The 12,603-nt window shown below is 34.8% G+C and overlaps 2 protein-coding genes across 12 annotated transcripts in view; one reads left to right on the top strand and one right to left on the bottom strand.

Annotated features, from left to right (window-relative positions):
- The window catches only part of LOC141385840 (membrane-spanning 4-domains subfamily A member 4A-like), a 142,437-nt gene that overhangs the window by 38,171 nt on the left and 91,663 nt on the right, over positions 1 to 12,603 (bottom strand). The window contains exon 1 of one of the 7 annotated variants that reach the window (XR_012406928.1): positions 1,947 to 2,066. The exons of 4 other annotated variants lie outside the window; for them this stretch is intronic. The gene's annotated coding sequence lies outside the window, so the exon portion shown is untranslated. Of the gene's footprint in view, positions 1 to 1,946; positions 2,279 to 12,603 lie in introns of those variants that run through there. 2 more of the 7 variants (XM_073952362.1, XM_073952363.1) reach the window with 2 other exon arrangements.
- garnl3 (GTPase activating Rap/RanGAP domain like 3) overlaps positions 1 to 12,603 on the top strand; it is a 108,896-nt gene that overhangs the window by 5,254 nt on the left and 91,039 nt on the right.

Genomic DNA, 12,603 nt, shown 5'->3' with positions numbered 1-12,603 from the left:
GGTCTTGCCACCAACGGAGGGACCCGGAGCGCAGGGAGCGCACACATCCATAATATAACACCACATATATAAAATTCTCCGTTAATAACTCGATATAAAATGTTTTTTATAACATCCTCTAGACAGAATCTGTCCAACATTCATCCCAAATGCTCCGGAGAGAACTGAAACATGATTTTTCCCCCTATAGGCTTTATGACACTTAATAGGTGATTCCCTTTATTTAAAGATGTTGCTTATTATATCTAAAGTAAAGGAAAGTGTTCAGTGTTTCAGCACATAAGAGCAGCACGTAATAAAATATAGCCTAGGCTATATTTCGTTGCGCTCAGCAGCTATGCACTAATAAAGCTCTTTATGTATTTAAAATGTCCTTTTTTAATTTTACCACGTCATATAAAAACATACACACTTGTTTGAGGACACAGAACACATTTTGAACTTGCAGTTTTCCCCGTCAAAAAAGTGCTGCGCGGCTGCAGACAGAAAAAAAGGTCGCCTAGTTTCTGCGTTCACTCACCCCGAAAATGCTCAGTTTGCATGATTTGATTAATTTCATCGTATCCAAATACTTTATAAATAATATTTAAAACATTTTCCGGTGTTTATTTATTTTTATTTTTTTAGAAAATATCTAAAATCTTTTTTTCAAAGAGGCTTTTGAAAAATGAAAGTTTAATATAAATTTGAAACAGTTTGATATAGTACCTAACTGTTATAGCTATAGCTTTTGTTAGTTTTATATTGGTTAATTTATTTAATGTGATTTTATTATAGGCCTATCTGATATTTGTAATTCTTTAAATTATTTCAATATAGGGCTATTTTATCTAGATATGACACTATTGTTTTGAGCCTACAGAAGTGGGCATGAAATTTGTAAAGTTTAATGTCCTACTGTTGTATTCATATAGTGTATTATCTCCAAAATAAATTAAAACAATAAAAATAAAAGAAAAAAGCCGCTCGCGGCATCAACAGAGCTATGAATGGAGCGCTTTTTTCGGTCTCACACACATACACAGGCATCTAAACGCGCAAAAACACACATAGTATTAAACTTGACAAAACCTCTTGAAAACCTTTACTGTCTGCTGTGTCTTTAATATGGTGTAAAGATTATTATGCGTTATTGAAACATCAAAGATGCAGCAAAGAAAGATCATTTTATGCAACAGCCTTACATTTAAAAGAGAAACTTAAGGGCGATCATATGCAAAAAAGACCCCAGCCTATAATTTGTTCCAGATGTTTTATTTCCCTTATTTATTTATTTGTTTGGCGCATGTACTCGAGTGCGATCGGAAAACTGTGCCCGCCTCTCCTTTCACTCCGCCCCGAAGCCCCGGCTGGCCCTCCTTGGCCCAAGGTATTCGGCGGGCCGAAAAAGGCTGGCCGTTGGCCCCGAGAAAGCCCCGCTTTGGCCCGATTAGGCCCCGGAAGTGACAGTGGAAACGCCACTGGCCTTGGCTCGCCCTGGCTCGCTCGCTTTAGGCGCGATAGTGGAAACGCGGCTATTGTCTTGTAAGGCCCCCTACCACCCCTATAGTTGAATTTAAAAAATAAGAATAATTTAATAATTTTTAAATAAAATTAATCTATAATTTGTTGGCCACAAATTTAAATAAATGCTATATAGTACATATGTATTTATAGTCTACAAAGATTTAACTTATTTTTCAAAGCATTGAATAAAAATACTAATAAAACTTAATATATATATATATGGTATTTTAATGTATTGCTTTTACAAACTTATAAAGCATATTATTGCCATGGCATATAACGCACAATGCTTCTCCAATCCAGTTCTATGAATCTGAGTCTTTCATAATACAAACACTGATTTACTGTGTCTCTCCTTCTCTCCCTGTATTTTCTCTACTCTTCTCGTGATGAAGACTTGATTATAAACCTAAAAGTATCCGAAATCACACACACTATACCTCTTCTCTCCCGTCTCCCTCCTCTTCTGGGCCTTTCTCTCTCTCTCTCCCTCTCTCTCTCCTTTTCTGTCTGTCTCTCACACGATGAATCCAGTCCGCGCTGCGCTGCCGTTAGCCTCCTCCGCCTGGTTAATGCTAGCTTCTCATCATTTAAAGTTACCATAACGTCTTCTTCTGTACCCTCATTCTCCTGATCAAGGGTCTGTTTAAAGATGGTGTGTATGGAAAATGCCTCAATGAAGATGCCTCCTCTCCTCTTTCTCTCGCGTTTGCTAAATCCACTTGTCCACTCATTTTTGATCTATGACAGATATAACGTTACACTAAAGTCCGCTCAGTTTAGTGCGGGTTATTACAAAACTGACGTTTCCGCGCTTGACCAATTACAGCATTCTGTTTAGTTAAAGAAAAAAAGGCAGTTTAAATATAACAATAATATTAATGTGTGATCGCGATTTTTTTGCTCAGAGGAAATACAGTTGTCTGAGCAATATAGTTTTTGCAGAGAGGGAGGCGCCTATAATAAGACTAAACATTATTAACTACCCACGAGACACTTGTGACTTTATATCACATTTCCATTATTTTTTAAAAATGTTTCCTTCCTGTTAAAAATAAATATATTTCCAATCTGATATGTAATGGGGAGAAAAAAAGTAGCACGAGTTCAGCTGATGGTGGATTCGAACCGAGTTTATAATTTATCGCGCCAAAAGACGAAACTGTGTGCCTTACAAATGCGCCACTGCGGCTACAATATTTCTTAGCTCTTCACTCATCTTGTCTCTATCAATCAGGCATCGATGGGCGTAAACCCTGAAAAGCTTATTCCAACTAGATGCGCTATTTGCAATTAGCCAAAAAAAGACACTCCGAAATTGTCCTTTTTTTCTCCCCCCTCGCAGGGGCCCCTAGTGCGCACGGGCCCCTGGGCCTGTGCCCATAATGCCCATTGGTTAATCCGGCCCTGATCCCTAAGGACTGTTTGGCGAAATATTTGACTGCATGTCACTGCATAACAAACGACTGAAAGGATATAACTAAAGAACTCTCCACTGTGCTACTGGGTGACAGCGTATGGCAAGCCGTTTTAGCATTTAAACCTTGTTCAGACTATCCATAAATATATTTAGAGATATCTCTAATTATATTTTGACTTGTCATAATTATAATTCGACTAGTCAGATTGGAAATATCTGCAAATATATTATGACTGACTAGTCATATTCCTCCATTGACTTCCATTGAAAAATATTTGCAGATATCTCTAAATAAACAAACAAACTTTGTGTCTGTTTTGTGGCTGGCAGATGATAATAGCAGGGCTGTATCTTTTAGTATTATATAGAATACTTTTGTTCTGCCAGATCTCCCAGGCAGGGTTTTATTTAGATTTATTTAGTTAATTTTAGTTTTTGGAATTCTGTCTATTGGAAAAAAAGTTCTTTCTGAAGAAGAACAGTTTTTTGAAGTATTATTTGTTTTTATTCTGTCTATTCAGTGTCCTTCAACAAGAACGGTGGTGGTGGGGTTCATAATATTTACAATGGTATTTTATTAGTTGTTGGTTTAACCATGGATGAGATAATGGCTTTTATGTTATTTTCTTTTCAATGACATTTCTTGTCACATGTTCAAAAACAACAGCCAATATTGCATATCTATAATTTCTATAATGGGTATAATTAAACAATACTTTCACTATAACGTAAATTAGAAGTGTAATAGAAAAAATATATATTTTTGCGCCATTTTGAATGTCACTCCAATACAAATACAAATACAAATACTTTTCCCCCCTCAACAAATACAAATACAAATACAAATACCGGCTGCTTCGCACATCCCTACTGGAGATGCACAAATCTTGGCCTGTGGACCAAAGTTGGCCCATGGTAATCTTTGATTTGGCCCACCATCCCATCTGAGAAGAGAGGGAGAATTGGTTATAGACTGTCATTTGAAACTTTTATTTGAAATTTAAAGTTTTAATTTAAATGGTTAAAATTAATCATATTTAGTTTAAAATGTACATACTGTCCCCCGATGAATAGAGGACAATGCAGGGTAACACTTTACAATAAGGTTCATTAGTTAATGCATTTACTAACATGAACTAATCATGAACAACACATGTACTGCATTTATTAATCATAATTGAACATTTACTAATGCATTATTGACATCCAAGTCCATGCTTGCATTAGTTAATGCACCATGAGTTAACATGAACTAACAATGAACTACTGTATTTTCATCAACTAATGTTAACTAACATGAACAAACACAGTAGTAGATGTATTGTTCATTATTTGTTCATGTTAGTAAATGCATTAATTAGCATTAACTAATGAACCTTATTGTAAAGTGTGACCCAATTCGGAGACTTTGGTCAGTGAATCAAGGCAAAGTCATATTCTGCTTGACTAGTGTATCCAGCACTGAACTATGCTGTTATAAATGTGATTGTTTTTATTGCAATACGTTATAATAAAAGTTATACTGCATTAGTTAATAAGATTCAAAGTCATGCTTTCTATTTATTTATAAATATTATGAAATGAATTAGAAAATTACGCATGGCAACTTTAATATAGTTTGGTATATTTATCTTTGGCCCACGGCTGTCAATCATATTTGGATTTTGGCCCTTCATACGAAAAAGTTTGGGCACCTATGAACTAGTCGAACCAACAAGAATACTAAAAACAATGTAAAGTGGAAGAAAATTAAATCCAGTAAATTGCATAATCAGGAGAATCAGGGGAGTCTGGTATCTAACGCCAGACTCGCTCGTACTATTATTAAATGAAACAATGAAATATATTGAATAACAAGAGCTAATAGTGCGTTTCAAAGCAGACATGCTGTAATGCAACCACAGATTCTCATTAATGTGATCATACAAATATAGCAAAGCACTTTTAACTTGAGGAAATGAGCACAAATGTTTTTCTAGGTAATTTGACAGATGGTTTTGCTTAATTTGTATCGCTGCTATAAAACAGAAATAAGGTGGGCTGCTCACATTCACAAAACACAAGAAAACATCACTTAAAAGTACTCAAAATCATCAACTCAAAATAGTCATTTTTAAGAATGTTACTAACCATTTGGGAGCATTGACTTCCAAAAAAAAAAAAAGCTTTGACTAAGCAAAAAAAATTAAAAAACTGATATTACAAAATATTTTCTTTGAAAAGAAAGAAAAGTAAACGATGACTGAATTTTCACTTTTAGGTGAACATGCCCTTCAAACAAACTTTCATGTGCACAAATGTACATACTATATGCAAAAAATCTAAAAATAATTTGTAAAATGTATAACTTTTCTTTTATTTATTAAGATTTTGTCATTGTGATTCAGTTGTAGATATTTCATTTTAAAATGATGAAATTATGATATTTACAAACATCATAATTCTTAAAAGGGCTGGACAATTAATCGAAAAGTATTCAGAACCTATAATCGATCAAAATTTCAGGTCAATTTTTTTCAATTACTTTCCCTACCATAGTCATGTGACCCCGTGCCATTAAGGCTGATTTAAACTTCAGCGTAGAATGCATGGGCAATGTCCGGCTCAGCCTTTGCGTGGTCACATACCTGCACACCTCTCAAAAAATATACCTACACATCGCACAATTGCACTACATTGAATACGACTGTAAGCTGCACCAGAGATGCTTTCAGATGGCTTTTTTTTTTCTTTTATTTAGAAGAGATACTGCTTATTTTCTACTTTTATTATGAAAAACGTTGAATATAGTTAATTTTGTTTCCAAAAGTGCAAGTTATTTATTTGTGACTGTTTCAGGTTTTGTAAAAGTGTTTTCATTCCAGTTGTTCAACGTTGATGTTCAATAAATAATCATAGATAGTGGATAGTGTGTGGTTCCTTCAATTATTTTAAAATCAAGTAATGGGTGCATTCAAAAATCTCACATGTCAGTGAACTATGAGGCCAAAAAATGTAAATAAATAAATAAAACAATCGCTCATAAATTGTAATTAAGTTAAAATCGACAATTAATATAGATTTTGATTTTAGGCCAAATCGCCCTGCCCTAATTCTGAACCTAAAATTAAAACTAAACAAGTTACCCAACACAAGCCTGCACCCCGTAGTCTATACCAGGGGTTCCCAAACTTTTAGCCCGCGACCCCCAAAAAAACAATGCCAGTAACTCGCGACCCCCAATATCTTCTGAGGTGGATATAAATACAGAAACCTTGCATGCGATTGCGCGCACACACACCATTAGTCCCAAGTCTGTTCTTCGTTGAATTTTTTTTCATTGTATGTCAGTGCTGTAAATGTGCCAGCAAGTTTAACCCGGTGTTATAAAATCAATCTGCTGCATCTGACATTATTGCTGTGTTTTTAATATAATGTAAATACCCCAGGGGTCGCAATCCAATAGAACTAGTAACTATAAGCTAATATAGTAACTATATCCAGTAGTATATAGTGACTATAAATGACTATTGTTTTCTTTTCAATAGACTATGGATAAAATATAAAAATTCTTCTGGTTTAATAAAAATAAATAGATTTTTGGAAATCACCAGAAGACCCCCCCTTCATTGTCCTGTGACCCCTCTTGGGGCCCCGACCCCCACTTTGAGAACCACTGGTCTATACAAACAGAGAGAGTAATGCACACAGATATGAAAGTGAGAAAGTTCATGTCACATTTCAAGTGTCAGGGTGGAGATGACACTTGAGTCACACAGTTTATGTTCTTGAAAGCGTGTGAATGTGTGTACAGGGATCAGCTGAACCCTAGTAACCTGAGCATGTGCCTGCATAGTATCTCCTGCATGTCGTTTGATTCATTTGGATTGTGCCTGAGAACAAACTATTAGCAAGAAGAATGAACATTTCTAGTGCTTGCTATTTTCAGCCATTCCTGCTCAATCTTTTGCTTCAGAGCAGGCGGCCCTGCAGTTTGTACCAATCTGATAATACTAGCTCTAGAGCTAACGCTAATCACTCTCAGCTGTGCCGTCTGCATGAGCTCCAGCACAACCTCGTCATTTGCAGAGAAAAATAGACGGAAATCTAGCGAAAGAATAAAAGAAAGAGTCCCGCTCTGATTACAGCCCTATGTAAACTTTCATTCCGCGCCCACATATGCTTCCATTTAAAGTTTAAAGACACATACCTACACATTAGTGCTTTTCGCTCTAGGAAGCCTCACTAGGAAAGACTCTTTTCCCATTTTAGCTACCCTGGAACGCACCCAGCGTAGGATGGATGGAGCTTTTTGGAGTTTTGCCTTTGGCTGGACCACGGTTTAAAATACTAGTGGTTAAATCTCCACCACAAGGGCATTCACACTGGGTGTGTGTAGAGTAAATCTGGCAGTGTGGGTCACTTAGATTTGTTTTAGGATGGCAAAGGATCTTTGAAATGGTTAGCATGGAGTTTTCACTGATCACAGTTAGCACGAAGTACAGTCACTGGATCACTGGGGAAATGCCCACTAACAGTGGTAGATGTTGGCAAAAGCAGTTTACTATTTTTTCACTGTTAACAGAGGTAAAGGAAATGTTTTCCACATGTTTTGCGTGTATACATTTAGATGGCTTACACAGCTTGCACCACCTGGTGGCCATTTTTTCAAGTTGATCATTTATACAGGAGCATGTTTTGATATTTTGTCAGTAAGTGATTAATGTAGTTATACTGTAGATGCATTCAGAGCTTTGCTTACTGAAATATTCAATATTTTGTTATATGCAGTTTTAGGAATGGAACTTCACATATACAAGATTTAATGAAGAAAAATATAAATATTTACATTGCAATAATTAATGTACAATAAAATAACTACATAAACGAGCAAAACTTATCAGAAATGCTATGTAGCAGTTATATTCTGTGAATATAGGTAATATATTTCGGTGCATTTAAATAAAAAAAGATTTTCCAATTTAAAGGGCACCTATTTTACCTTTTTCAAGATTTAAGATAAGACTTCTGTGTCTCTGGAATGTGTTTGTAAAGTTTTAGCTCAAAACACCCATCAGATTATTTAGTGTAGCCTCCAGAATATTGGAATTTTCTGCTCTGAACGCAATGTAGCTGTTTTTGTTGCCTGTGCATTTAATGCTAGTTCTCCCCGCCCACCGTTCCCATGTGCCTGTCAGAGCGTGCCTCAATCTCCACCTCGGCTGTGTTAGATAAACGGCACAGTGACAGACATGAAGGAAGCAGATCTCACGTAACGTTTGTGAGAAATACTGCAGTAAGAACGTTCCCAATGATTATTTGATGTATTTGTTGTGGTGATACTTCAAGCCTTTCTGCAACGATGAGTCACACACAATGTCGTTACTAAATACATGCACACACACAGATGGTGGACAAACACAAACACACAGCACACACGTTTAACTTTGCAGTTTTTGCATGGCAAATGTGACAGGATACAGGTTAATATCCACTGCTGTATGGGTATCTGTTATGTGAATGTACAAAATAACCCTGATTTAACGTCAACAAACTGTGATTGAAGCATCTTTTTTTATAATTGTTATGACACACGGCTGTGGTGATGAAGTAAAGCTAAAGTAAATTGCTGTAATTCATGACAAACATGCACTGTTTTAAAAACATTTTAAACTTGTAAAACTCATTCCTCATCACATTTGATGATGATTACAGAGAGCTGAACAGATATTTTAATCCCAGTTGCTTTGTGCACGTCCTGTCTTGTTGATATGATTATACACATTACAAGGAGACATGTAAATATGCAGCAGTCAATCAATTTGGTGGGCGGGGAAACCGCACTCATATGTCATATATTGTATTGGGCCTCAAAATGGAAGGGATTTGGATCCTATTTTTACGTCAGGAAATTTTTAAAAAGAGGCTTGTTGTGTTTCTATCACTCTAATATGACTGTGATACTATACCTACACACAATCCTGTCTAAACAGCTTACAAAAGATCATTTTCACCATAGGTGCCCTTTAAAACAGAACAAATATTATTTTAGTCACCAAACAAATATAGAAATAGAAAGATAATACATTTAAATTCAAGCGAAATGTTGCAAAAATAGAAACTACAAAATGTTAACAAAACTTCATATATTTTTTGTGTCTTTAGGTCTTTGCTCATTTTAAATTTTGTATTAAATATTTTAACACACAATTGTGTTTGAATAATTTTTTGTTAGATTAGTTTGTTAGGGTTCATGCTGACTAATATAATAAACATAATTTTGCAAAGGATCTTATAGAAAATATGAATTTAAAAGATAGATTTGTGAGGGGTGTACTTATATATGCTGAGCACTGTATATATGTTGCTACGGAAATAATTACAGGATAACTTGACAAATGCCACTTTGTCCTGGTTTTCTGGATTTTGTAGGTATGAGTTGAGCAAATTGTAATATTTGTGTATTCTATAAAGGTCTAATGACATTTCTTCAAAATTTACAATAAAAAAAATATTTAGAGGATTTTATTTTAAAAGGTAATGAATTGCACTCATCAAATTGCTTCATACTGTTTTAATTTTTTTACTTTTACATTCATCGGGTGATTTAAAAACACAGACGTTTCAGCACAATGCCTTCCTGGAGTGTGTGATTTTATTTTACCACAGAAATGGACAGTTCTGCAAAACAACAAATGGGATTGTTTGTTGTAATTTAAAAACCAAATATTGATTTATTATCTCTTGTAAGACATTGGTATTTTGTTGTCTAAACAAATAAATATTAAATGATCTTTTTGTACAGTCACATAGAATTAAACTAAGAGCTCACTGCTGTTGGATCACATATTTTCTTGCTCTAGTAAAAAAGCGGAAAGATGGCTTTAAAGGCAACTAATCAAAGGAAATTTGTAATCAGTGTATGCAACAGGCATATATCACCACTAGAGGACACTGTGGTAAAATATTTGAAACACTGGCTTTGAGATGAAGAGCCAGTTTTAAAACTTAGCTGCATGCCCAAATCAGTTGTTTATGCGCAGCATTTTTGCCTTTGGTTTCCAAAAAAAGGGCAAAAGATGTGGTGTTTTTCCTGCCAAGGATGACATGTGACACCCCTTGGTGAACAATACAAATAGTGGAAGTTTTGCTGTTGGTGGCCATTTGTTCCAGTCTGTAGTATTCCTTTTAGAGGCTTAGAGTATAAGCATAATATGGCTAGTATTGCTTTCTATTCATCCAGCTCGTTTGTTATTTCTACATGCTAAGTTCATAATATCAGCTGAATATTTAAGCAATAAAATAAGAGACTTTGCCTTTGTTAATACTCAACCTATTTTTTTCACATCATTTATTTATTTTTTAAGGATATTTGCTTTGAAGTGTTGATCTTTCCTCTGGGAGAGTTTATCCTAACCTGTGCCCTCTGTCTGATCTGCTGTAAAATGCCAGCAGTTCACAGACTGGTGCTTAAAATGTCGCACTGTCAGACATTAGACCCCACTCTTTATCATAACCAAAGGACATATCATTTGTGCCACAGCTGGTCAGTTGCAGATGCGCCTTTATATGCAAAGTGCATGTTAGTGTCAAAGTCGTGATTGGTCAGATCATCTACAGGACATCTAAGTTTTATAAGAGAAAAGGTTGCTGTCCTTTATAGTCAGAACTGCTCTTTTATTCTTTGTGTTTTTTATTTTATTTTTTCTTCCTCAGGAGCTGACAGACTCATTGTCTAATCATTTTGATAATTTTTTATAATTTCTTGGGTAACACTTTACAATAACGGTACATGGATATTGATATATTAATATGTAGACTAAACATTATTATGAACTCATGATGAGTTTAATGCATGTGATAATCGAGAACTTAGCTACAACATAAATCACGTGAGTTGATGTGTAAACAAAGGCTACCTTAACTATTTGTTAGTTCATTATTATCTATTTATATTAACGATTTAGGTCATGGAATAGAATCAGCTAAAATACACCTGTCTGCTGATGACACAATAATATATACAGTGGCACATTCCTTAAACCAAGCTGTACAGTATTTACAGAATGCTTTTCAAGTATTACAGTGTACTTTGCAGGACTTAAAATTGGTTTTAAAGTCAAAAAAGGCTAAATATATGACTTTTAGCCGTGGCCGCACTAAGGTAACAGACCAGATACTTACAAATCTGAATGATGTTCAAACAGAAAGAGTAAGCTCTACAAACATCTAGGTATTTAGATTAATGAGAGATTAGCCTTTGATATACACATTGACAAGTTACTAACAAAGCTTAGGACAAAAATAGGTTTCTTATACCAGTCAAAAAATTGTTTTCCTTATAAGGCCCATAAGAAACTTGTAGAGAGTACATTTCTGTCTATAATGGATTATGGTGATCATCTTTATATGCACGCAGCCGCTGCTCTACTAAGAAAACTAGATTCTGTTTATCCTGCAGCCAGGGGTGCCTCTGGTGGGGATAGTACATCGCGGATGAAAGTGAAAAGCGGAGTGGTATTCACATGGCATCATGGAATTTTAAATGTTTCCTTAGACTGGTTATCTTTAAATCAAAGGAGAAAATTACACCTGTACTTATTTATTTTAAAGGCTCTCTTAGGTAAATGTCCAACCTATCTTTCTAATCTGTTAACATTTCACGTAAATAACCAACACACTAGATCTGGTTCAAGTATTCATCTAACAGTCCCAAGGGTATTGTCAGAATTTGGCGAACATGCTTTTTTCTTTTATGCACCAAGGGCTTTGAATGATCTGCAAAATAGGCTTAATCTTGACACACTTCCGACTCTGAGTACGTTTAAACATCTTTTGTTCAACATCTTAAAGGATACTTGTAATTGTTTTTAGGGTCTGATGTGTTTATAAATGGTGATTTTGTGGTATTGTTTTTGTGATTTTTATGTGAAACGTTATGTGCTGCCTGTCATCTTGACCAGTTCTCACTGGAAGAAGAGACAGTACTGTCTCAATGTGATCTCCTGGCTAAATAAAAGAAATAATAGTAATAATAATAATAATGATTGTTTGTAATTAATGTAGTAATTAAAACATTAGTTTATGCTTAATTTAACCATCATCAACTCATGATAATGTATAGTTATAAACATTATAGTTAATGTAATGTTATATCATGACTTTACTTGAAGGGGCACATCAACATTAACCCATTCTTAACTACTCATGAACTTAAAGATGTCCAACTAGTTCATTTATACTAAGTAACAATAGAAAAGTATTCTATCTACATCAACATGAACAATTTAAACACAGAAGTTCTTGAGGAGTTAAGGATGAGGTAAGGGTGATGTGCAACTCAAGTCATGACATAACTATACATTAACAGCTCATGAGTTCATGTTGGTTACATTTAGCTTAAACTTAAATGTTAATTAATACCTTAATTAACAACATGTACTAACAAGTAATTAAGGTACATATTATTAACACATGAACTCATGTGACTCATGTTTTAGCTAAAGTTAGTTAATGATTAGCGCATGCATTAACTCATCATTAATTCACAATAAAGTAATATTTAGGTCACATATTAATACATCATTGTTCATGTAATGTTATTGTCAAATGTTACCATTTTTTGTGATGCCTACTCTTTGCATTAAACTCACATGACAATTTAAGTAAGCAGAAATCAGGTTTAATACAGCTCTAAC

This window comes from Danio rerio, chromosome 5 (assembly GCF_049306965.1).
Source record: "Danio rerio strain Tuebingen ecotype United States chromosome 5, GRCz12tu, whole genome shotgun sequence".
NCBI classification, from domain to species: domain Eukaryota; kingdom Metazoa; phylum Chordata; class Actinopteri; order Cypriniformes; family Danionidae; genus Danio; species Danio rerio.
Note: the sequence above shows the minus strand (reverse complement) of the source record. Positions and strands in the feature narration are given on the sequence as shown.